At 47.6% G+C, this 24,702-nt stretch overlaps 1 protein-coding gene and 1 long non-coding RNA gene across 6 annotated transcripts in view; one reads left to right on the top strand and one right to left on the bottom strand.

Moving 5' to 3' along the window:
• Positions 1-2,050, bottom strand: part of LOC141083600 (TNFAIP3-interacting protein 1-like) — a 63,214-nt gene extending 61,164 nt beyond the window's left edge. Inside the window, 1 exon segment of the mRNA XM_073567942.1 lies at positions 1,910-2,050. The gene's annotated coding sequence lies outside the window, so the exon portion shown is untranslated.
• Positions 2,051-2,107: 57 nt separating this feature from the next.
• Positions 2,108-24,702, top strand: part of LOC141083607 (uncharacterized) — a 255,010-nt gene continuing 232,415 nt past the window's right edge. For 2 of the 5 annotated variants that reach the window (XR_012230768.1, XR_012230767.1), the window contains exons 1-2: positions 2,109-3,535; positions 20,343-20,483. This is a non-coding gene — a long non-coding RNA (uncharacterized lncRNA). Of the gene's footprint in view, positions 3,536-20,342; positions 20,484-23,029; positions 24,288-24,702 lie in introns of those variants that run through there. The other 3 variants (XR_012230766.1, XR_012230769.1, XR_012230765.1) reach the window with 3 other exon arrangements.

Here is a 24,702-nt window from a genome sequence, read left to right as displayed (position 1 = left end):
CCCTCAATTCCTTCATCTAAATCGTTGATAAAGATGTTGAACAATACAGGGCCCAGGACAGAGCCCTGTGGTACCCCACTTGAGACATTCTTCCAACTGGATGTACAGCCATTTACGACCACTCTTTGGGTCCGATCACTAAGCCAGTTATGAATCCACCTAACAGTTGCCTTGTCCATCCCATACTTAGTCATTTTTTCAATAAGGATTGTATGAGAGACTTTGTCAAATGCTTTGCTGAAGTCAAGATATACTATATCTACAGCATTTCCTTGATCCACCCAATCAGTGATACCGTCATAGAAGGAAATTAAGTTAGTCTGACATGACTTATTAGCTACAAACCCATGCTGACTCTGTTTAATCACTTCATTCTTATCCAGGTATTGACATACATGTTGTTTAATAATTTGTTCAAAGATCTTTCCTGGTATAGAAGTCAGACTCACCGGCCTATAGTTGCCTGGGTCCACCTTCTTCCCCTTTTTGAAGATAGGAACAACATTTGCTCTTCTCCAGTCTTCTGGCACTTCTCCTGTTCTCCAAGAATTTTCAAAGATTATGGAGAGGGGTTCAAAAATTTCTTCTGCTATCTCCTTCAGTACTCTGGGGTGTAATTCATCTGGACCTGGAGACTTGAATTCATTTAGGTTAGCTAAGTGTTTCCTCACTATCTTTCTGTTTATAGATATCCTGGATTCTTCTACTCCCTTAATAGGACAGTGAATAACAGTTGATGTTACATTTCCTTTCTGAGAGAAAACAGATGCAAAATAGGAATTTAAAAGTTCAGCCTTCTCAACATCCTGTCTTACCATTTCATCATTTTCATCCTGTAAAAATCCTATAGCATCTTTGACTTTTCTTTTACTTTTGACATATCCCCAAAATCCTTTATTATTGCTTTTGACATCTCTTGCAAGCCTCAATTCATTTTCAGCTTTAGCTAATCTGATTTGTGCCCTGCAGGTTCTGCAGACAGCATTATATTCTTCTTTAGATATGCCTCCCTCTTTCCATTTTATAAACATTTTTTTCTTCCTTTTTAGCATGTGCTTAAGTTCTGTGTTCATCCATCCTGGTTTCCTTAAATGCTTCCTATTCTTCCCTCTTTTCGGAATTGTTAATAACTGTGCTTTGAGAATTTCATTTTTCAAGATTTCCCATCCTTCCTGGACATTTTTGTCTTTAAGGATATCCAGCCATTGGATCCCTCCAATTCTCTTTCTGAATCCCTTAGTAAAATAAAAAAAATGGCCCTCTCTTGATCAGTGAGGGTCTCAAGGGTCGGCTAGGAAGCGATGGCATAACATGAGACACGAGAGCGAGCTGCGATTCTTCACAGATTTCATTACTACCCATTATGCGGCGAAACACGCTGGACCATAATAGAATCGGGTCCGGCGGGCGCAGTCGGGGGGGGGGGGGGGGTCTGTCTTGTGACAAATCCAAAGCAATTTTTGGGTAAAAAAATTGGGTTGATGGTTTCAAGAGACCGAAGATTTTTTTTAACGCGTTTCGCAGTCATCTGACTTTTTCAGGGGGACGAAGCACAAATACCGCGACGGATCTGACAATCTAGGATTTTCTGAAAACAATCTGATCAATATTTACATATATATAGTCGCGCATGCTGCGACTTGTGGTTCTTCGCAACGATTGCTATGGAGTAAATGGCAGGAGGTCATCAGAACATTATTTGGGATTTTGCATTCTGACAATGGATGGTTTCGCCAAGTTTGCGTTTCGCCTTTGCATCCAGGATGTAAAACCTATGGGAAAATCAGCCAGAAGCTGCCAACACTGCAGCAACGAAGCAGCACTGGTAATGACAGGCTTTACAGATGGAGCAGAAGTAACTGCAGCATGAAGAATGAGCTAGAAGCCCAGATAGAGGTAATGCACAAACCTGAGGTGCAGGAGCAGCTCCGTCCGCCGTGAGTGCTCAGTAAGGTCCCACAGCCGGGACAGAGACAGCAGCGCGACCACTTCCTTCAACAAAAGTGGAAATTCCCAACCTGAAGTCAGCCAATCAGCGAGCAGCGCTCGAAGTCCCGCCTCCCTGCACAGCAGTGACTTCCTGTAGCACTCCGGGCACGCCCCTACTCCTCAGAGGACATGCCCCCTCCGTTGCTTTAGGTGCGGGGCACAGAACGGCACGACACTCATTTCTGGCAGCATACAGAGTAGATATAGATATTATATCACAGCTGTAGAGGGACCCCTCAGACTATGGCGTCCGTGCTCCCCTCAGACTACCGACTATAGCGTCCGTGCTCCCCTCAGACTATGGCGTCCGTGCTCCCCTCAGACTATGGTGTCAGTGCTCCCCTCAGACTGTGACGTCCGTGCTCCCCTCAGACTATGGCGTCCGTGCTCCCCTCAGACTATGACATTCGTACTCCCCTCAGACTATGACATCCGTACTCCCGTCAGACTGTGGCGTCCGTGCTCCCCTCAGACTATGACATCCGTACTCCCCTCAGATTATGGCGTCCGTGCTCTCCTCAGACTGTGACCTCCGTGCTCCCCTCAGACTATGACATCCGTACTCCCCTCAGATTATGGCGTCCGTGCTCCCCTCAGACTGTGACCTCCGTGCTCTCCTCAGACTGTGACCTCCGTGTTCCCCTCAGACTGTGACGTCCGTGCTCCCCTCAGACTATGACGTCCGTGCCCCCCTCAGACTACCGACTATGGCGTCCGTGCTCCCCTCAGACTATGACATTCGTACTCCCCTCAGACTATGACATCCGTACTCCCGTCAGACTGTGGCGTCCGTGCTCCCCTCAGACTATGACATCCGTACTCCCCTCAGACTATGACATCCGTACTCCCCTCAGACTGTGACGTCCGTGCTCCCCTCAGATTATGGCGTCCGTGCCCCCCTCAGACTACAGACTATGATGTCCGTGCTCCCCTCAGACTATGGCGCCCGTGCTCCCCTCAGACTGTGGCGTCCGTACTCCCCTCAGACTATGACGTCCATGCTCCCCTCATACTATGGCGTCCGTGCTCCCCTCAGACTATGACATCCGTACTCCCGTCAGACTGTGGCGTCCGTGCTCCCCTCAGACTATGACATCCGTACTCCCCTCAGATTATGGCGTCCTTGCTCCCCTCAGTTCTCTCATGAAATATTAATCCATTTTTGTTACGTAAAAACGGAATTAAAGACCAAACTCTCTCACACTACTGTGGATTATTTCTGCAACAAATTTGCGGAAATCTGCTCATACAAGTATATACACATCAAATTGTGCGGGTTTTGGGGCAGATTTGCCTTTTCGGCTTACTCTGTGGAAGCTTTAAAAAAAAATTTACAACATTAAGATTACATTATAAGCCAACATGATTGCAGATTATTTTGTTCCCCATTGATCTGTAACACTTTTTCTGGATCTTGACGTTGCGTCAGTACTGGACTCCGGGGAATGCAACATGGAGTCCTGATGGAGGTGGGCTGGATGGTATACAGGATGGCAAGGCTGGATGAAGAGGAAGAGGATGTTGCAGTGTAAAAGATGAAGTTCAGGTGAGAGCGAAGTGCTGGGATGTGCTTGTGTTTGACACCCTGAGGGGGACTCTGGGATTATCATTAACTCAAGGCATTGTGATGGTTAACACCTGGGGAATTACACTTACAGGGTTATTCCCATGTTCATAGATAGATATTGTAAAAACAAGCACTTCTACAATGTACTGCTTATTCAAATTTGCAGCTGTTCCAGAGATATTAACACTTTTGTTTACAGCTGGTTGCCTAGGAGACCGACCACTGCGCTGAAGCAGGTCAGGATTAGGAGGTAACAGAGTGCGTTAGCGATCTCGTTCAAAATAAAAACTTGCAATAGAAAATAGCTTATAAGCAATGCAAGCGTTTTGCTGTCTAGCAGGAGTGGTCAGTCTTTAAGGCAGCGAGCTGTAAACCAAAGAAGAAGTTGTTAATATCTGAACAGCTATAAATTGAAATTTGTAGGTATTTACAAGCATTATCTAATAATACCCATTTCCATTAAGGAAGGGAACCGTGGCTGTTGCCATACGGTGCACAGTTACCAGCACTTTTTTTTTTTGAACTGTGGCTAACAATTAGGGGGGCACTGTGGATGACAATTAGGGTGTGTGCACACGTTGCGGATTTGTGCTGCGGAATTTTCCTTGCGGATTTTGCAAAATCCGCAGGTCAAAAGACCTGCGGTTTATCTGTGGATTAGCCTACGGTTTTCCCCTGCGGTTTGACACCTCTACAATGGAGCAGGTGTGAAACCGCTGCAGATTCCGCACAAAGAAGTGACATGCTGCGGATTTGAAACTGCAGCATATGCACTGCGGTTTTTGTTTTCCATTGAAAAAAAAATGCTGCAGATCCGCAGGGCCAAATCCGCTGCGGATCCGCAGCAGAATCCTCAACGTGTGCACATACCCTTAGAGGAGGCACTGTGGATGACAACTGGAAGGGGCATTGTGGATGACAATTGGATGGGGCACTGTGGATGACAATTGGGGCACTGTGGATGACAATTAGATGGGGCACTGTGGATGACAATTAGATGGGGCACTGTGGATGACAATTAGATGGGGCACTGTGGATGACAATTAGATGGGGCACTGGATGACAATTAATTAGAGGGGGCACTGTGGATGACAATTAGGGGAGGCACTGTGGATGACAATTAGAGGGGGCACTGTGGATGACAATTAGATGGGGAACTGTGGATGACAATTAGATGGGGCACTGTGGATGACAATTAGATGGGGCACTGGATGACAATTAGAGGGAATACTGTGGATGACAATTAGAGGGGGCACTTTTGATAACAATTAGGGGAGGCACTGTGGATGACAATTAGAGTGGGCACTGTGGATGACAATTAGATGGGGCACTGTGGATGACAATTAGATGGGGCACTGTGGATGACAATTAGAGGGGATACAGTGGATGACAATTAGAGGGGGCACTGTGGATGACAATTAGATGGGGTACTGTGGATGACAATTAGATGGGGCACTGTGGATGACAATTAGAGGGGATTGTTATGAGCTCATTTTCTGCTCCACCAGCTGGGAGTTCTCCTTCCGTTCTCCCTCTGGTGGTGACAGGAGGTAGTGAGGTTGGTTTAATTGGTAATGGTCTGCCACCTGACGAGGAGGATAATGATTGGATCTCTGGAGTATCAGACTGGATATAAGAAAGCTGACGCCCTATCCAGTTGCTGGTGATTCAGTCTGCTTCTCAGGTCTTGGACTTCAGCTCTGCTCCAGTCTTCTCAAGTTAAGTTTGTTTTTGATAATGTTGACACTTGCTCTTGTTGGTCAACTCAGTTTTTTTGTGGTCAGCCAGCCCGGCTGGGCTGTGCTGAACTTCCACTCTTATTTATCTGTATTTACCAATTTGCCTTTTTGTCCTTTATTAGATTGACCTCTTTTTTGCTCTGTCTCAGAATATTTCAGAGTGCTGATATAGTGGGAGAAGTCTAGTGACTTCAGGGTTATTTTTGTTGGACATTATTTTGGGTAGGGTTTTTTGACAGATTGCAGACAGTATCTTTCCTTTCCTGTCCTTTCAAGTTAGTTTGGCCCCATCGTTTGCTCAGCCTATTTTTCTGCCTTCGTGTGTGTTTTCATCTTGCTTCACCGTCAATACATGTGGGGGGCTGTCTTTCCTTTGGGGTCTGCTCTGGGGGAGTTAGTTTTCCTCTTTTCTTACTTTAGGCTTATTTAGCTCTCCGGTTGTGACGAGGCGTCCAGGACCATCGTAGGCACGCTCCACGACTGCTGCTAGTTGTGTGTTAAGATCAGGGATCTGCAATCTGCATAGTTACCAACCTCTCTGGTTTTCTGAGACTTAGCGTGTGTTGCTTTTTTTTCTCCTCGGTGACCCATTCATAACAGAATCACCAGCCATACCGCAGATTCTAGGGTACTCAAGAGCAGGAAAAAATTGTTTAAAAAAAAAAAAAAGTGTCAGAATTTTTTTTATATATACTTTTTCCTGTGGGGCCGTAGGAGGATTTTTTTTTTTCCTAATGGAGATTAAGCAACTGTCTGGTCGTGTGGAGCAGCTTGCTGCTGAAGTACAGGGAATTTCTACCTACCTCATTCAGTCACATGTTGCTGAACCCAAGATCCCTACTCCTGATGTGTTTTCTGGGGATCGGTCTAAATTTCTGAATTTTAAGAATAATTGTAAATTATTTCTTGCCTTGAAGCCTAACTCATCGGGGAGCTCTGCACAGCAGGGTAAAATTGTCATCTCCTTGCTGCGCGGTGATCCCCAGGATTGGGCTTTTTCTCTGACACCTGAAAATCCTATTCTGACTAATGTGGATGCATTTTTTCCTGCCTTGGGGTTGTTGTATGATGAACCTAATGCCGTTGATCAAGCTGAGAGAACCCTGTTGGCATTAAACCAGGGTCAGGATCCTGCAGAGATATACTGTCAAAGATTCCGAAAGTGGGCGGTCCTTACTACATGGAATGATAGTGCACTGGCAGCTCTCTTTCGGAAAGGTTTATCAAAGACTGTAAAAGATGTTATGGTGGGATTTCCTGTTCCCTCTGGTCTGGATGGCTCTATGTCATTAGCCATTCAAGTTGATCGGCGTTTACGTGAACGTAAAACTACACGGGAGGGGCTGCCACCTTCTGAACAAATGTCTGAACCTATGCAATGTGATGGGGTATTGTCTAGGGCGCAACGTCGGGAGTTTAGGAGGTGTAATAAGCTGTGTTTTTTCTGTGGAGGCGCCTCTCATACTATTTCTGTCTGCCCTAAACGAGAGAAACATTTTGCACACACTTGCTGTGGGCAGTGTACAACCTAAGTTCCTTTTGGCAATTACTTTGATCTGCTCCTTGTCCACGTTTTCCACTAAGGCTTTTGTGGATTCAGGAGCAGCTCTGAATCTGATGGATTTGGACTTTGCCAAACGTTGTGGTTTTTCCAAGACGCCTCTGCAGACGCCTATTCCTTTGAGGGATATTGATGCCACTCCTTTGGCAGAGAATAAACCTCAGTTTTGGACCCAGGTGATAATGCGAGTTGCCCCAGACCACCAAGAAAATTGTAAATTTTTGGTGCTGCATAATTTGCATGATACTATTGTTCTGGGTTTCCCTTGGTTGCAAACTCATAACCCAGTTTTGGATTGAAAATCTGTGTCTGTGGTGAGTTGGGGTTGTCAGTGTCTTCTTAGGGACGCTCCTGTTTTCTCCACCTCTCCTCAGTCTCATGATATTCCTGATTATCTGGCTGATTTCTCTGATGTATTTAGTGAGAGTAAGTCTGCATCTTTGCCTCCTCATAGGAGTTATGACTGTGCAATTGAGTTGATGCCTGGGTGCAAATTTCCCAAGGGTTGGCTTTTCAACTTATCTGTACCCGAACATGATGCTATGCGATCCTATATTAAGGAGTTGTTGGAGAAGGGTCATATTAGACCATCCTCGTCACCTTTAGGCGCTGTTTTTTTTTTTGTGGCCAAGAAAGATGGTTCATTAAGACCGTGTATTGATTATCGTTCCCTTAACAAGATGACGGTTAAATATCAGTACCCGTTACCTCTGATGTCTGATTTATTCTCCAGAGTTAAGAGTGCCTGCTGGTTTACTAAGCTTGACCTCAGGGGGGCGTATAATCTTATTCGCATCAAGCACGGGGATGAATGGAAGACGGCGTTTAATACTCCGGAGGGACATTTTGAGTACCTGGTGATGCCTTTTGGGCTCACTAATGCCCCTTCTGTCTTCCAGTCCTTTATGAATGATATTTTTTGAGACTTTGTAGATAAGTTTTTGATCATCTATCTGGATGATATTTTGATCTTTTCTAGTGATTGGGATTCCCATGTGGAACATGTCCGGACTGTGTTCCGGATTTTGAGGGAGAATTCCCTGTTTGTTAAGGGATCGAAATGCCTCTTTGGTGTACAGAGGATTTCATTTTTGGGATTTATCTTGTCTCCATCGACTATTGAAATGGACCCGGCCAAGGTACAGGCCATTTATGATTGGGTTCAGCCTACTTCTTTGAAGGCTCTCCAGAAGTTTTTGGGTTTTGCTAATTTCTATCGTAAATTTATATGTAATTTTTCTGGTATTGTCAAACCACTGACTGATCTGACCAAGAAGGGAGCTCATGTGCTGAATTGGTTTCCTGAGGCTGTCTCAGCATTTCAGGAGCTTAAGCAGAGATTTACTTCAGCTCCAGTTTTACGGCAACCTGATGTCTCACTTCCATTTCAAGTGGAGGTAGACGCTTCTGAGATTGGTGCAGGAGCTGTTTTGTCCCAAAAAGACCCTGTGACTTCTAAGATGAATCCCTGTGCCTTCTTTTCTCGAAAGTTCTCCCTATCTGAACGCAACTATGACGTGGAGAATCGGGAATTGTTGGCCATGAAATGGGCATTTGAGGAGTGGAGACATTGGTTGGAGGGAGCTAGACATCAATTTGTGGTCCTCACCGATCACAAGAATCTGATTTATCTGGAGTCGGCTAAACGCTTGAATCCTAGACAGGCTAGATGGGCCTTGTTTTTCACACGTTTTAATTTTGTGGTCTCTTTTCTTCCGGGCACTGAGAATCTTAAGGCAGACGCCCTTTCTTGGAGTTTCTTTGCTGATTCTCTTAATGTGACTGAGCCTACTACTATCCTAGGTGAGGGGGTAGTTCTTTCTGCCATTTCGCCCAATTTGAGACGCGCCCTGGAGGAATTTCAGGAGGATAAACCTGAGCGTTGCCCTATGGGAAGATTGTATGTTCCTGACCAGTGGCGAAAGAGAGTGATGTCTGAAGTCCATTGCTCCGCATTGGCTGGTCATCCAGGTATTTTTGGTACTAGGGATTTGGTGAGTCGGTCGTTTTGGTGGCCTGCCTTATCTCGTTGTTAGCGCTGCCACAACGGGTCCCGCTGTCCCTGCCGTCCCCATACTCACCGCCGCTGCTTCAGCCTCCGGTCCGGGTTCCTCCTGCATCTCGCTCCCTGCGCGCACCTCCAGTCGTCCTCCGTTCCGGCAGGCGGTCTCCCGGCGTGCTCCCCCTCTGCCCTCGGCTGCGCGCACTGTGCCTCTGCGCACGCGCCGGGGGGCCTGACCGCGCGTCCCTGCCGTATGGACGCCCGCTGCCTGACCTGATCCGGACCCTCCGCCTGGCCAATCGGGGGATACCATCAGGTATTTCAAGCCGCCCTCCCTTAGGGGAGGCGCCTGACTATCGAGTTCTCCTCGCTGCGCTCAGGCCCTGCTTGCCCTTGCTGGTCCCCAGCTCTCGCTCGCTCTCCCGGCTCCCGTAGCTGCTTCAGCCCATGTCTCCCTGCTAACTCTGTGTCTTCCTTTTACAGCTCCCTGTGCCCTGCTTCCGTCTGGTTCCCGCTGCTCTCCTTCACCCTTCCGCAACAACCTCCATTCCCTGGACCCTGGTTACCCCGGATCTCCCATCCTCCTCTCTGCTGCTCATCCTCTTGAGCCGACCCCTGGCCCTGGCCGCCGTGACGTTTGAGCTTCCTGAGCCTGCTCCCAAACGGTCCCTGTATAGGGGTCGGTCCACCTGGTGCGCTCGCCCAGGGAGAGTTTGGCGTCACGGTCCAGTGGGTCCACTCTTGCCCTCGTATCCAGCCCCGTGACACTCGTGATGTCAGGAATTTTGTACAGTCCTGTGGGACTTGTTCTCGGTCTAAACCCTGTTCACGTTCTAGTGGGTTCTGATGCCCCAGCAACGCTTCCCAATTGGCCAGTCTCCAGCAGGAGCTGGGTCAACAGCGAGATACCCAGGCCCATATTCTGTCCTATATGGCTTCGGTCGACGATCGGCTGCTCTCCCTTCAGTCTGCAGCCGCACGAGAGCCGTCTCGCAGCTCAGATCCTGTCCCGTCCCCTAGGCTTGGGAAACCGCCGCGGTATGGCGGCGACCCTAAGCTGTGCAGGGGTTTTTTGAATCAGTGCAGGTTGCATTTTGAACTCCTGCCTCAGCAGTATCCCACTGACCGGGCTAAGGTGGCCTTCATTGTGTCCCATTTGGAGGGAGAGGCCTTCACATGGGTGAATCCCCTGTGGGAGCGGGACGACCCCATAGTCTCTAGTCTCCAGACCTTCACGGACACTTTTCGTAAAGTTTTTGATGAGCCCGGTCGGTTGGCTTCCGCTACAGAGTCCCTTTTCTGCCTCACTCAGGGTTCTCTTACGGTCGGACAATACGCCATCCGGTTCCGCACCTTGGCCTCTGAGTTGGGGTGGAATAATGAGGCTTTGGTCGGGGCCTTCTGGCGTGGTCTCGCGGGCAAGATTAAGGACGAACTGGCAGGACGAGATACCTCGGCTACCTTAGAGGATCTCATTTCCTTGGCTACACGGATTGATCTCCGGTTTCAGGAACGCGCCCGCGAGGCCGCTAGGGAGAGGAGACCGCTTAGACCTTCTGCTTCTCTCCACAGGCCATCCAGTCCACGTTCCCTTGGGTCGTCCTCCAGTCCGGCGCCAGAGCCGATGCAAGTAGATCGGGTCAAGTTAGCGGAACAGCGCCGGAGGGAGAGATTGACGGATGGCTTATGTTTGTATTGCGGCAGCGCGTCTCACTTCCTGCGTTCTTGTCCTGAGAGGCCGGGAAACTCCTCCACCTAGGCCAGGTAGGAGAGGCCATCCTAGGTGTGTCTCACTCCTCTCATCCTCTTACTCTTTCTGTGCAGCTGGTTTTTGGTCGGAGACGTGGTTCGTAGGTGGCCTATGTGGACTCGGGTGCGGCGGGGAACTTCATCCAGTTGAAGGAGGTGAAGAAGTACCAGATTCCCGTTATTACTCTGAGGACTCCACGGGTTATCGCTTCGGTTGATGGGAGACCTTTACAAGTGTCGGTGTCTCTGGTTACGGAAGAGGTGCGTCTGCGCATCGGGGCATTGCACCAGGAGCTGATCTCATTCTATGTCCTACCCAACCTGTCCCACGCTCTGCTACTTGGCCTCCCCTGGCTTAGGACACATGAACCCGTATTGGATTGGCGTTCCGGTGAAGTTCTCCACTGGGGGCACCCTTGCCAAGAGAGGTGCCTAGCTTCCGTTCTTCCTGTCACTCCTCATCCAGTTTCCTCGGGTCCTGCAGGCTTGCCTGCCGCATACTGGATGTTTTCGGACGTCTTCGATAAGAAAGAGGCAGAGACACTGCCCCCGCATCGCCCGTATGATTGTCCTATTGATCTACGGCCCGGGACTACTCCGCCCAGGGGTCGAATTTATCCTCTCTCTCCAGCTGAGACTACTGCCATGTCCGAGTACATTCGTGATAACCTTGCCAGAGGGTTCATACGGAAGTCTTCTTCTCCTGCCGGTGCCGGGTTCTTCTTTGTGAAAAAGAAGGACGGTTCACTCCGTCCGTGCATCGATTTCCGAGGATTAAACGATATCACGATAAAGAATAAATACCCCTTGCCTCTCATTCCGGAACTCTTTGACCGCTTACGTGGAGCCCCATCTTCTCGAAGTTGGATCTACGCGGAGCCTACAACCTCGTCCGCATCCGCTCCGGCGACGAATGGAAAACGGCCTTTAACACCCGGGACGGGCATTATGAATATCTTGTTATGCCCTTCGGTCTCTGCAATGCTCCCGCGGTGTTTCAGGAGTTCGTTAATGACATCTTCCGAGATCTTCTGTACTCCTGCGTGGTCGTGTACCTAGATGACATCCTTATTTTTTCCCCGGATCTGGCATCCCACAGGAGGAGTGTTCGTCTGGTACTGCAGCGCCTGCGGGAGAATCACCTCTACGCGAAGCTTGAGAAGTGCCTCTTTGAGCAGTCATCGTTGCCCTTCTTAGGCTACATTGTTTCGGATTCTGGGCTGGAGATGGGTCCTGAGAAATTGTCGGCAATTCTTCAATGGCCTCGTCCGGTAGGGATCAAGGCGATTCAACGATTTCTCGGCTTCGCCAATTATTATCGTCAGTTTGTGCCACACTTTTCTTCTCTCATCAAACCCATTTCCAGTCTTACTCGCAAGGGCACCAACTCCTCGTCCTGGCCTTCCGAGGCTGAAGAGGCCTTTTCCAGGTTAAAACAAGCCTTCGCAACAGCCCCTTTTCTCCACTGACCCGAGGCCAACAAGCCATTCATTTTGGAGGTCGATGCCTCATCCACAGGAGCGGGTGCAGTTCTCTCTCAGCGATCTTCCTCCGGACGACTGGTTTCCTGTGGGCTTTTCTCAAAGGCCTTCTCCCCTGCCGAGTGTATTTACTCCATCAGGGACCGCGAGTTGTTAGCCATAAAATTGGCCATGGAGGAGTGGCGCTATCTTCTTGAGGGAGCGGTCCACCCGTTTACCATCTTTACCGATCACAAGAATTTGTCATACCTCCAGTCAGCCCACAGACTGAATCCCCGACAAGCCCGATGGTCTCTCTTTTTTGGCCGGTTCGATTTTGAGCTGCGTTTTCATCCCGGACCTAAAAACGTCAAGGCTGATGCATTGTCCCGTTCTCTGCAGTCTCCTGATTGGGTAGAGGAACCGACTCACATCATCGATCCGGCCAAGATCATCACGGTGGCTCCTGTGAGTCTAATCACTCCTCCTCCAGGCAAGACCTACGTTTCTGAGGGGGACAGAAGAGAGGTGCTGCATTGGGGACATTCCTCTAAACTTTCCGGGCATGTCGGAGTCAAGAAGACACTGGACTTCATTGCTCGTTTTTATTGGTGGCCTTCACTTCGTCAGGATGTAATTGACTTCACGGCGTCTTGTTCCTCGTGTGCCAAGGTCAAAGTTCCTAGACGGCCACCCTCCGTTCTTCTGCTTCCTTTGCCGATCCCCTCGGTTCCGTGGCAACATATAGCATTGGATTTCGTCACCGATTTGCCTAACTCTTCCGGATGTACGACTATCCTGGTGGCAGTCGATCGCTTCTCTAAGATGGCCCATTTTGTCCCTCTTCCAGCGCTGCCCTCTGCTCCAGAGTTGGCGAAGATTTTTATCCAGCATATCTTCCGCCTTCACGGCTTCCCGCAGCATATTGTCTCGGATCGTGGTGTACAATTCACTTCTCGATTTTGGAGAGCCTTATGCAAGCTTCTGGAGGTCAGATTGGACTTTTCTTCCGCCTACCACCCTCAGTCCAACGGGCAATTGGAATGTGTCAGTCAGGTGCTAGCCTCATATTTATGCCTGTTCTCGAATGCGCACCAGGATAACTGGGTCCATCTCCTCCCCTGGGCAGAATTTTCCTACAATAATCATTCCAGCGAGTCCTCAGCTAAGTCTCCATTTTTTGTAGTGTTTGGGATGCATCCCGGTATTCCACTGCCGATATCCACTGCTTCCGGTGTGCCTGCAGCGGATTCCCTGGCCATTGAATTCTCCAAGGTCTGGTCCGAGACTAAAGAAGCTCTCAAGAAGTCCGGGGAGCGCATGAAGAGACATGCTGACAAGAGGCGCTTGGACTCCCCGACTTACCTCCCGGGACAACAAGCTTGGCTGTCGGCCAAGTATATTAGGCTAAAGCTCCTGTCTTACAAGCTTGGACCCCGCTACATTGGGCCTTTCAAGATTCTTAGACGCATCAACAATGTGTCCTACCGGCTGGAGTTGCCCGCCTCGCTCCGAGTTCCCAACACCTTCCACGTCTCTCTCCTTAAGCCAGTTGTCCTGAATCGTTTCCACCCAGCTCCAAACTCTTCTCCTCCACCAGTCAACTCTGATGATGTTTATGAGGTGAGAGATATTTTGGCCTCGAGAAGGGTAAGAGGTAAAACATTTTTTCTCATCGACTGGGAGGGTTTCGGTCCCGAGGAGGTGTCTTGGGAACCATCCGAGAACATCAATGCTCCACGTATTGTTAAGAGGCTCCTTTCCAGACACAGTAGAGGGGGGTGTAAGGGAGGAGGTACTGTTAGCGCTGCCACAACGGGTCCCGCTGTCCCTGCCGTCCCCATACTCACCGCCGCTGCTTCGGCCTCCGGTCCGGGTTCCTCCTGCATCTCGCTCCCTGCGCGCACCTCCAGTCGTCCTCCGTTCCGGCGGGCGGTCTCCCGGCGCGCTCCCCCTCTGCCCTCGGCCATGCGCACTGTGCCTCTGCGCACGCGCCGGGGGGCCTGACCGCGCGTCCCTGCCGTATGGATGCCCGCTGCCTGACCTGATCCGGACCCTCCACCTGGCCAATCGGGGGATACCATCAGGTATTTCAGGCCGCCCTCCCTTAGGGGAGGCGCATGACTATCGAGTTCTCCTCGCTGCGCTAAGGCCCTGCTTGCCCTTGCTGGTCCCCAGCTCTCGCTCGCTCTCCCGGCTCCCGTAGCTGCTTCAGCCCATGTCTCCGTGCTAACTCTGTGTCTTCCTTTTACAGCTCCCTGTGCCCTGCTTCCGTCTGGTTCCCGCTGCTCTCCTTCACCCTTCCGCAACAACCTCCATTCCCTGGACCCTGGTTACCCCGGATCTCTCATCCTCCTCTCTGCTGCTCACCCTCTTGAGCCGACCCCTGGTCCTGGCCGCCGTGACGTTTGAGCTTCCTGAGCCTGCTCCCAAACGGTCCCTGTATAGGGGTCGGTCCACCTGGTGGGCTCGCCCAGGGAGAGTTCGGCGTCACTGTCCAGTGGGTCCACTCTTGCCCTCGTATCCAGCCCCGTGACACTCGTGATGTCAGGAATTTTGTACAGTCCTGTGGGACTTGTTCTCGGTCTAAACCCTGTTCTCGTTCTAGTGGGTTCTGATGCCCCTCCCGGTGCCCAAGAGGCCATGGACCCATATCTCAATGGATTTTATTTCTGATCTTCCTGTCTCTCAGAGAATGACTGTTATCTGGGTGATTTGTGATAAATTTTCGAAGATGGTCCTTCTTGTACCACTCCCAAAGTTGCCATCTTCCGCTGAGTTGGTACCCTTGTTTTTACAACAGGTGGTTCGGTTACACGGGATTCCTGAGAACATTGTGTCCGATAGAGGGGTCCAGTTTCCAGATTTTGGAAAGCCTTTTGTTCCAATCTGGGAATTCAGTTATTCTTCTCCTCCGCGTTTCATCCCCAGACCAATGGGCAGACTGAGAGAACAAACCAGACCCTGGAGTCTTATTTAAGATGTTTTATATCTGCTGATCAAGATGACTGGGTCTCATTTTTGCCCTTGGCCGAATTTGCGCTGAACAATAGAGCTAGTTCTGCCACTTTGATGTCACCCTTTTTCTGTAATTTTGGGTTTCATCCTTGATTTTCTTCAGGACAAGTGGAATCTTTGTCCTGCCCAGGTGTGGACACTGTGGTTGTGAGAATGCAGCAGATATGGGCCCAAGTGGTGGATAAGTTGTCACTCTCTCAGGAAAAGGCCCAGCGTTTTTCCAACCGGCATAGGACCATTGGTCCCCGGTTTAAAGTGGGTGATATGGTTTGGTTGTCATCTAAGAATATTCCTATGAAAATCGCATCTCCAAAATGTAAGCCAAGATTTATTGGACCTTATAAGATTTTGGAGATTCTTAATCCTGTTTCTTTTCGATTGGCTCTTCCAGTTACGTTCAAAATCCATAACGTATTTCACAAATCACTGTTGAAGAGGTTTGTTGAGACAGTAGTTCCTGTGGCGGCACCTCCTGACCCTGTTTTGGTTAAAGGCAATGTGGAATATGAGGTAGAGAAAATATTGGATTCTCGTTTGGTCAGACGGAGACTCCAGTATTTGGTTAAATGGAAGGGTTATGGCCAGGAGGATAATTCTTGGGTCTCTGCCTCGGATATTAATGCCAATAAATTGGTTCGTGCTTTTCACCGGGCCCATCCTGATCGGCCTGGTGGCGTGGATGAGGGTTCGGTGACCCCTCCTCAAGGCGGGGGTACTGTTATGAGCTCATTTTCTGCTCCACCAGCTGGGAGTTCTCCTTCCGTTCTCCCTCTGGTGGTGACAGGAGGTAGTGAGGTTGGTTTAATTGGTAATGGTCTGCCACCTGACAAGGAGGATAATGATTGGATCTCTGGAGTATCAGACTGGATATAAGACAGCCGACGCCCTATCCAGTTGCTGGTGATTCAGTCTGCTTCTCAGGTCCTGGACTTCAGCTCTGCTCCAGTCTTCTCAAGTTAAGTTTGTTTTTGATAATGTTCACACTTGCTCTTGTTGGTCAACTCAGTTTTTTTGTGGTCAGCCAGCCCGGCTGGGCTGTGCTGAACTTCCACTCTTATTTATCTGTATTTGCCTTTTTGTCCTTTATTAGATTGACCTCTTTTTTGCTCTGTCTCAGAATATTTCAGAGTGCTGATATAGTGGGAGAAGTCTAGTGACTTCAGGGTTATTTTTGTTATCAGAAGTGTTGGACATTATTTTGGGTAGGGTTTTTTGGCAGATTGCAGACAGTATCTTTCCTTTCCTGTTATGAATGAGTCACCGTAGGAGGCAAAAACAGAAATACTAGCTAAGTCCAGAAAACCAGAGAAGTTGGCAGCTATCGGATTGCAGACCCCTGAACCTAACAACAACAACTAGCAGTAGCCGTGGGGGGTTCCTACGGCGCCCTAGACCCCTCGATCACTGCCGGAGAACTACATAGCCTAAAGACAGAAAGGGAAATCTAAACTGCCCCAGAGCAGACCCCAAAGCAATAGGCAGCCTCCAACATATAATGACGGTGAAGCAAGATGAAAAAACACTCACACAGATAGAAAGATGGGCTGAGCAAATGATGGGGCCCAAGCTAACTAAATAGGACAGAATAGAAAAGCTGCTGTCTGCAATCCGCCAAAACCCTCTCAAAAACAAGAGCCAGCAGACTAATAGGGAAAAAAGCCCTGAAGACGCTAGGCTTCAAAAAGACTATATCAGTACTCAGGTATTTTCTGAAGACAGAGCAAAAAGGAATTCAGCTCACCCAGCAGGGAAAGGCAGAAATCCAGAAAAACAAGGCAAAACAAAACCAAAACACAAATGCAAAAAGTAAAGCAGAAAACTTAGCTTTTGAGGAGCAGGAATCAGACTGGTCTCCAAGAATCCCTCAGAGTAATCACCCGCAAGGCAGAAGGGCGTCGGCTGCCTTATATCCAGTCAGCAATTCCAGTCACCCAGTCATCATCATTCTGCTCAGGTGCTTTGTAATCAGCCTCACTACCTTCCTTCACCAGAAGAGGGAGTTCATCAGACCTCAATGGTGAAGGGGAAAATGAACTCACAACACTTTCCTGTCCTTTCAAGTTAGTTTGGCCCCATTGTTTGCTCAGCCTATTTTTCTGCCTTTGTTTGTGTTTTCATCTTGCTTCACCGTCAATACATGTGGGGGGCTGTCTTTCCTTTGGGGTGTACTCTGGGGGAGTTAGTTTTCCTCTTTTCTTACTTTAGGCTTATTTAGCTCTCCGGTTGTGACGAGGCGTCCAGGACCATCGTAGGCATGCTCCACGACTGCTGCTAGTTGTGTGTTAAGATCAGGGATCTGCAATCTGCATAGTTACCAACCTCTCTGGTTTTCTGAGACTTAGCGTGTGTTGCTTTTTTTTCTCCTCGGTGACCCATTCATAACAGGGGATACTGTGGATGACAATTAGATGGGGCACTGTGGATGACAATTAGATGGGGCACTGTGGATGACAATTAGATGGGGCACTGTGGATGACAATTAGAGGGGATACTGTGGATGACAATTAGAGGTGGCACTGTGGATGACAATTAGAGGGGGCACTGTGGATGACAATTAGGGGAGGCACTGTGGATGACAATTAGAGGGGATACTGTGGATGACAATTAGAGGGGGCACTGTGGATGAAAATTAGAGGGGGCACTATGGATGACAATTATGGGAGAAACACTGAATATGAAAACTGGAGGGGGCACTGTGGGAGACAATTAGAGGAGGCACAATGAATGAAAATTGGAGGGGGCACTGTAAATGACAATTAGAAGGGGGCACTATGGATGACAATTAGAGGTGGCACTGTGGATGACAATTAGAGGGGGCACTGTGGATGACAATTATGGGAGACACTGAGAATGACAACTGGAGGGGGCACTGTGGATGACAATTAGAGGGGGCACTGTGGATAACAATTAGAGGGGGCACTGTGGATGACAATTAGAGGGGGCACTGCGGATGACAATTAGAGGTGGCACTGTGGATGACAATTATGGGAGACACTGAGAATGACAACTGGAGGGGGCATTGTGAATGACAATTAGGGGAGGCACTGTGGCTGACAATTAGAGGGAGCACTGTGGATGACAATTAGAGGGGATACTGTGGGTGACAATTAGGGGAGGCACCATGGATGAAAATTGGAGGGGGCACTGTGAATGACAATTAGGGGAGGCACTGTGGCTGACAATTAGATTGGGCATTGTGGATAACAGGGGGTACTGTGGCTGACAATTTGAGGGGGCATTGTGAATGAAAATTAGGAGGGCATTGTGAATGAAAATTAGGGGGGATATTGAAAGACAATTAGGGGGAACACTGAAAGACAATTGGGGGTACTGTGGATGACAATTAGTGGAGGCACTGTGGATGACAATTAGGGGGACACTGTGGCTAACAACTAGGGGAGGCACTGTAGGTGACAATTAGAGGTAGATGAAAATTAGAGGGTATTGTGGATGACAGTTGTGGGGGCACTGTGGATGACAATGAGGGATACTGTGGATGACTATTAGAGAGGCATTGGTAAGCAGGGGATACTATAGTTGACACTTAGGGGATGCTCAGGATGACCTTTGAGGGGGTGTTAAGAATGTGACATTTGCAAGGGGCGCTGAGGATGACCCTACGGCCGGGGTCACACTTGCGAGAAACTCACACGAGTCTCGCGTCTCATTATCCGGTACTGCCGCCGGCACTTGGACTGATGCGCTCAGCTGCATAGAGATACATGCAGCCGCTCATTCCGGTCCCGAGTGCCTGCGACAGTGCCGGGTACTGAGACATAAAACTCATGCGAGTTTCTCCCAAGTGTGACCCCGGCCTTAATGTAAACATTGCTCTGGGCAGGAGCATGTAAAAACTTGGATCCTAACCCCGGAGTATAATCCCACTGCTTGGAATGAGACCAGTAGTAGTGTCCGCACCATAGGATGATAGGGTCACATAATGGCCACACTTTGGTGCCACTTTGTACAGTAATTTCAGAATCTTTGATTCTTTTACAGGAATTCACCAAATAATGATTTGAAATTAATACGGCCACAATATCCCCATTTCCAGCCACAGTACACTGCTGCCGGTTTAGACCACTCAAATTCCAAATTTACACAATAGGTGTGGCTGTTCTTAGATGATTGCGGGAGTAGTCAGTGTAATAAATGTCAGCTGTCACGTGAAAGCAAATAGATAAAAACATATTACCTGCGTGACTCACAGAGCATTGTAACAGTATGCAATAGAAAACTGTCTGCAACCAATGAGACTACGAGCCTGGATCCCTTCATCTGTTACTGGAAAGAACAGTCCCTGAACGAATAGGAGCAGTCTCGTTATAACACTCACCGCCCCTTATCACTACATAGTATGATGAACTCCAAGATACTATTTTAAAAAATTTAAATTAGCACCTGCATAAAAATTCAGTCAATCAATGTGCAGCTCTTAGTCATGTAACCATCCACCAAAGAAAGAATAAACCTAGTGATGAATGCAAAATTATATCTGCGAAGTAAGAAATTTTACCCATACATGCAGAAGAGTAAGCAAATCTCCTGATTTCTTCCACAGTCTCTAGAAACCAGTGATTCCCAAATTTTTCTTGTGTTCCTGGCACATTCAGAAAAGAGAAGAATGGGTCATGGAAGGAGGGTAATAGGCTTCTCATCTGACCTCTTACAGAGAATCTGTCACCCTATTTTTTGCCTGTCAGCTGCGGCCACCGCCATAAGGGGCTTATCTATAGCATTCTGTAATGCTGTAGATAAGCCCCCGATGTAACCTGAAAGAGAAGAAAAAGGAGTTAGATTATACTCACCCATGGGCATTCCGGGTCCGGAGGGAGTCGCGGTCCGGTCCGACGCCTCCCATCTGCAGTGATAACGTCCTCTTCATTCCTGCCCGTCGCGGCTCCGGCGCAGGCGCACTGCTCTGCCCTGTTGAGGGCAGAGCAGAGTACTGCAGTGCGCAGTCACTGGACCTCTTCCGGCACCTGTATTCTTACACTGTGCGTGACACATTTGTTGCTGGTCTTCCTCTTCGCCTTGTTCCTTCTATTCTTCTGACCATGATGTCCTTCTCCAGTGATTTCTCTCTTCATAGGCAAGTCGTAGCTTGATGATATTCACTTCGCGTAACATGTCTGGCTTGATTTGCACCAAAATTGATTTATTTATTCTTCTTGCTATCCATGGTATTGATAACATCTTTCTCTGACACCACATTTCGAAGGTGTTGATTCTTCTGTCTTGTTTCTTTATCGCCCAGGTTTCACATCTGCATGATATCACAGAAAAGACCAAACTATTTTTGAGCATTGAAATGTTTCGTGATTTGAAGACTTCATTGTTGCCCATAGCTATTCTCCTATTGACTTCCTGTGTCGTCGCTGAGTGATCATCGATCCGAGTAAGTTGGTCCTTTACAACTTCCAGTTCGTGGCCGTCCGTGTCATATGTGTCCCGGTCGTACCTGCAGTAGCCAATATATTTGTGTTGAGTATCAGTCCCATGTTCAACTCTCTGTAATACATCCTTCATTCCATCTACACTTGTTGTTATCAACGTTCTATCGTCTGTGTACTTAAGATTGTTGATAATTTGTCCAGAAATTTTGAATCCATCATCTTTTTCGGCAAGCCCAGCCTTCCTGAAAATAACTAACTGGGTGTAGATATGGGAAAAAAATTTCCAAGTGACACTAACATGACGCAAATCTGAAAAAATTGGCAAACATGAACTTACTCCATCAATTCGTAGAGTGGTTGGACCTCAACATATAATATCATATTCTGTGGATATGTAAGTGGCTTTGGTTATGGCGTGCCTTTATTTGGAGAGTAGTGAAAAGTGACACTGCAGGTAATATCAGTGAACTTGTGATAAAATCGCAGCAAGAAGAGCTATATACCGTACCATGCATATGTAGCAAACTTTCTTAAATACATGTATTTTGGCTGTAAATTGGGGTTGCGTGTAGCAGAGACCATCAGATTGACGGCATTCTATAATGTTAGACATTGCCAGATAACAGTGCAGTAATCTGCTGGCGCTGGACTTAGCCCGGACCAACCAGTCTTACAAGACATGACAAGGTGCTACCATGTGTGCAAAGAGCAAAACAAAGACTGACATTTGGGCTTTTCCCTGAAACTACTTTCACCCTTAAAGTATGTCAATAAATTTCTGTGATTCTGAAGTTATACACTTTCTAGAGCTGAATTCCTCATGACCGGCATATACACATGCAAGCATGTGTTCTAAATGGGGAGAGGGGACCAAGTCGTTGGTAGACAAACTGGCAGCTGCTTATCTACCTTGAGAACACAGGATTGGACGTGTTGAAATTTAACATGCCCCATCCTTTTTTTTCCTCTCTGATTTCTGCAGAATGAACATCAGTGAACATCTAGTACAGATTTGATGGTCGGCCAGTCACAATGAAATAGGAGCGTTCAGTCGCCGTTAGTCTAAAGTCAATGGCCTGGTTTGGCCTGAATCCCGAATTTTAGTGGATCCATGGAAATATAGCTCAAACGAAATGTAAAACTGGCCTTAGGGAGCATAGGGTGTGTTAAAACATTATTTTTTGGTGGGAGGGGATGAGGGCATTGGGAAAAAAAACAGCAATTTTAGGGTGTTGACCTTGGGGGGTTTTTTTTCACCATATTAATTTTTTTAACTTTTTATTACAGTTTTTGGTAGGTAGATGAACATAAAAAAAAACAGGCAAAATTTCTATTTTTAAACGTTTGCCATCGGGTTAACTAAAGTGACATTTCTACAGCCGAGGTCTTTATAAATCTGATGATACCCATTATGTGCTTTTTTTATATTATTTAACACTTTTGCATAATAAAGCAACTAGTTATTGGAAGACTTTATGGTAGTTATGCACACAAGCCTCATAGAAAATTGTGTTGTGATCTGTTCTCCAGAAGGCTGAGTAATTCCCCAAGATATAGGATTTAAAGGGGTTTTCCGTGAACTCGTTATTGATGATCTATTCTTGGCTATATAAATGACAATGAATATTTCCAACTGCAAACAATGGAAGGTGAAGTCCACCTGAAAACAAAGCTAAAGCTAGTTTCACATTTGCATCTTTGTGCGCAGCGCATCGTGCGCAAGTAGAAACGCATGCCAAAACGCATGCAAACGCAGCATTTTTTATACGCATCAGCGTACGCATGACGACAAAAAGACGCAGCGTTTGCTTGCGTTTTGGCATGCGTTTGCGTTTTTTATGCGCATGCGTTCTCTAGGTGTCACATTTCACAGGAGGAAAATCCTTGAAACAGACTCCACCAATGGGACACTAGTGGGCATGTGTCAAGGGAATTCTTTATATAGACCCTGTTACAGCTGAATTCTTCAGATTTTGCTGCTGTTTCCTGTGTCACCATGGATCTGCGTTGGGAGTTTTCGCTCCAACTTGGATGTGGACATCGCGCTGTCTCAGGCTTTTGCATTTGCTTGCCAGCAAGAAAGGCTGAGAGAGAGACAGCGAATGCGGCAGCGGCGGAGTTTTTGACTACATCCAATTATTGAAGTCCGGGAGAGCAGTGGAGCGTACCACACTCTCTACAGCGAGCTCCAGACAAACCCTGCGAAATTTATTGACTATACCCGGATGTCCCAAGAAAGCTTCATGGATTTGCTTGGTCGTGTTCAAGGAGCCATCCGGAGACAGGACACACAGCTCCGTCATGCGATTCCTCTTGAGGAACTGCTCCTGGTCACATTACTGTATGTAATATTTAAAAACCAATGCCTGCATAATTGTTTTTGTTCTGCCATGTACTAATCCAAAGCCTGCAGAATTATTGTTCTGCCATGTAGTAAACAAAAGCCTGCAGAATTATTGTTATGCCATGTACTAATAAATTTTCATTTCAGTGTTTTGGAAAACCCTAGACATAAATATTATTTTTTTTTTCTTCCTCTGTTTTGCAGATTCCTGGCTACTGGAGAGACCCTATCATTACTCCACTTCCAATACCAGCTTGGAATCTCCACCTTGTCGGGAATAGTTGCGGACACCTGCCAGGCTTTGTGGGAAGTTCTCTGTCCAGAATTTATGCAAATGAAGTAGAATGTCCAGCTCAACAGCGTAGTGAAAAGCAAAGTCAGATCTTGGTATAAAGGTGCTGTGTTTTTCAATGTCGGTCATCATGATTAAGGGAGCTTGGTCTCCAGAAACGCATCGATCTGACTACTTTTAACCTGTCATGCTGATGTTTTATCCTCTCTCTGGAATGTGTCCGTTGTGAATAAAACTTTGCTTTTCACTACGCTGTTAAGCTGGACATTCTACTTCATTTGGATTCCTCAAACCCTGACACAGTGGGTCCGTGCTCCAGGCACTAACAAGATGCAGAAGCGGTGAGCTGGAAAATCTTTCCCCAGAATTTATGCCCCTGTCCACCGCGTGGATGGAAATCGCTGAACAATTCTTGACAGTCTGCAATTTCCACAACTGTTTTGGAGCAGTTGATGGGAAACACATCAGGATAACCAGACCCGCAAGAAGTGGATCGGAGTACTATAACTATAAAAAGTACTTTTCTACAGTACTCATGGCCAGTGCGGATGCAGACTGTCTTTGTTGCGGTGGACATTGGTGCATTTGGCCGTGGCAATGACTCCCAGGTTTTTAAAAACTCGGACATGGGCCATAGGTTCTATGACAACCATTTTAATTTCCCCCTGCCACGGCCTCTTCCCCACACCGAAGGTCCGCCACTGCCATTTGTAATGGTTGGGGATTAGGCCTTTCAAATGTGCCAAAACCTGCTGAAACCCTACTCCAGCATGGACATGGACCACACAAGAAAAATATTCAGTTACAGACTCACAAGGGCATGAAGAACTGTAGAGTGTGCCTTTGGGATTCTTGTGTCCAGATGGCGCATTCTCGGCACAGCCGTTAATCTTAAACTGGAAACTGGATGAGATGGTGAAAGAGTGTGGTTCTTCACAATTTTGTTATGGCTAAAGACCGCCCTAACTTTGAACTAGATGAACCAGCTTCCAACCCATTGCCTGATTTCACTCAGCACCCTCTCAGGTCATCAGTTGAAGTTGGCCAAATGAGGGACCAATTTGCCGCCTACTTTATCTCTGATGTAGGATGTGAGGCATGTCAAGCTGAAATGGTGTAAAATTGTTTTCTTGTGTGTATGTTAATAAAAAACCTGTTTTGATACCTGTACCGAGTGCACTCTGTCTTTATACGCTCCAATACAATAATCACCTGCCCAGGTGTCCAGTGAATTCAGGATGCTGTTTTTTATGCATCCTGACTTTACTAGGAATCCTGACCAGGTGAGTATAGATGTAAAAGTTGTATGACCTTCATCATCTCTCCTGTTGTGAGTTCATTTTCCCCTTCACTTCTGAGGCCCGAGGAACTCCCTCTTCTGGTGAAGAAAGGTAGTGAGCCCGATTGTCAAACACCTGGGGCTGATGATGATGACTGGCTGAGTGGAGTTAATGACTGGATATAAGGCTGCCGACGCCCTTCTGGCCTGCGGGTGATTTCTCTGTGGACTTCTAGGAAACCAGTCTGATTCCTGCTCATCTAAAGCTAAGATTTCTGCTTTGCCTTTTGCATTAGTGTTTTGTTT

Source organism: Dendrobates tinctorius, unplaced genomic scaffold, assembly GCF_039654945.1.
Source record: "Dendrobates tinctorius isolate UK_male_01 unplaced genomic scaffold, ASM3965494v1 ptg000020l, whole genome shotgun sequence".
NCBI lineage: Eukaryota > Metazoa > Chordata > Amphibia > Anura > Dendrobatidae > Dendrobates > Dendrobates tinctorius.
The sequence above is the reverse complement of the archived record's forward strand: the minus strand, read 5'-3'. Positions and strand labels throughout refer to the sequence as shown.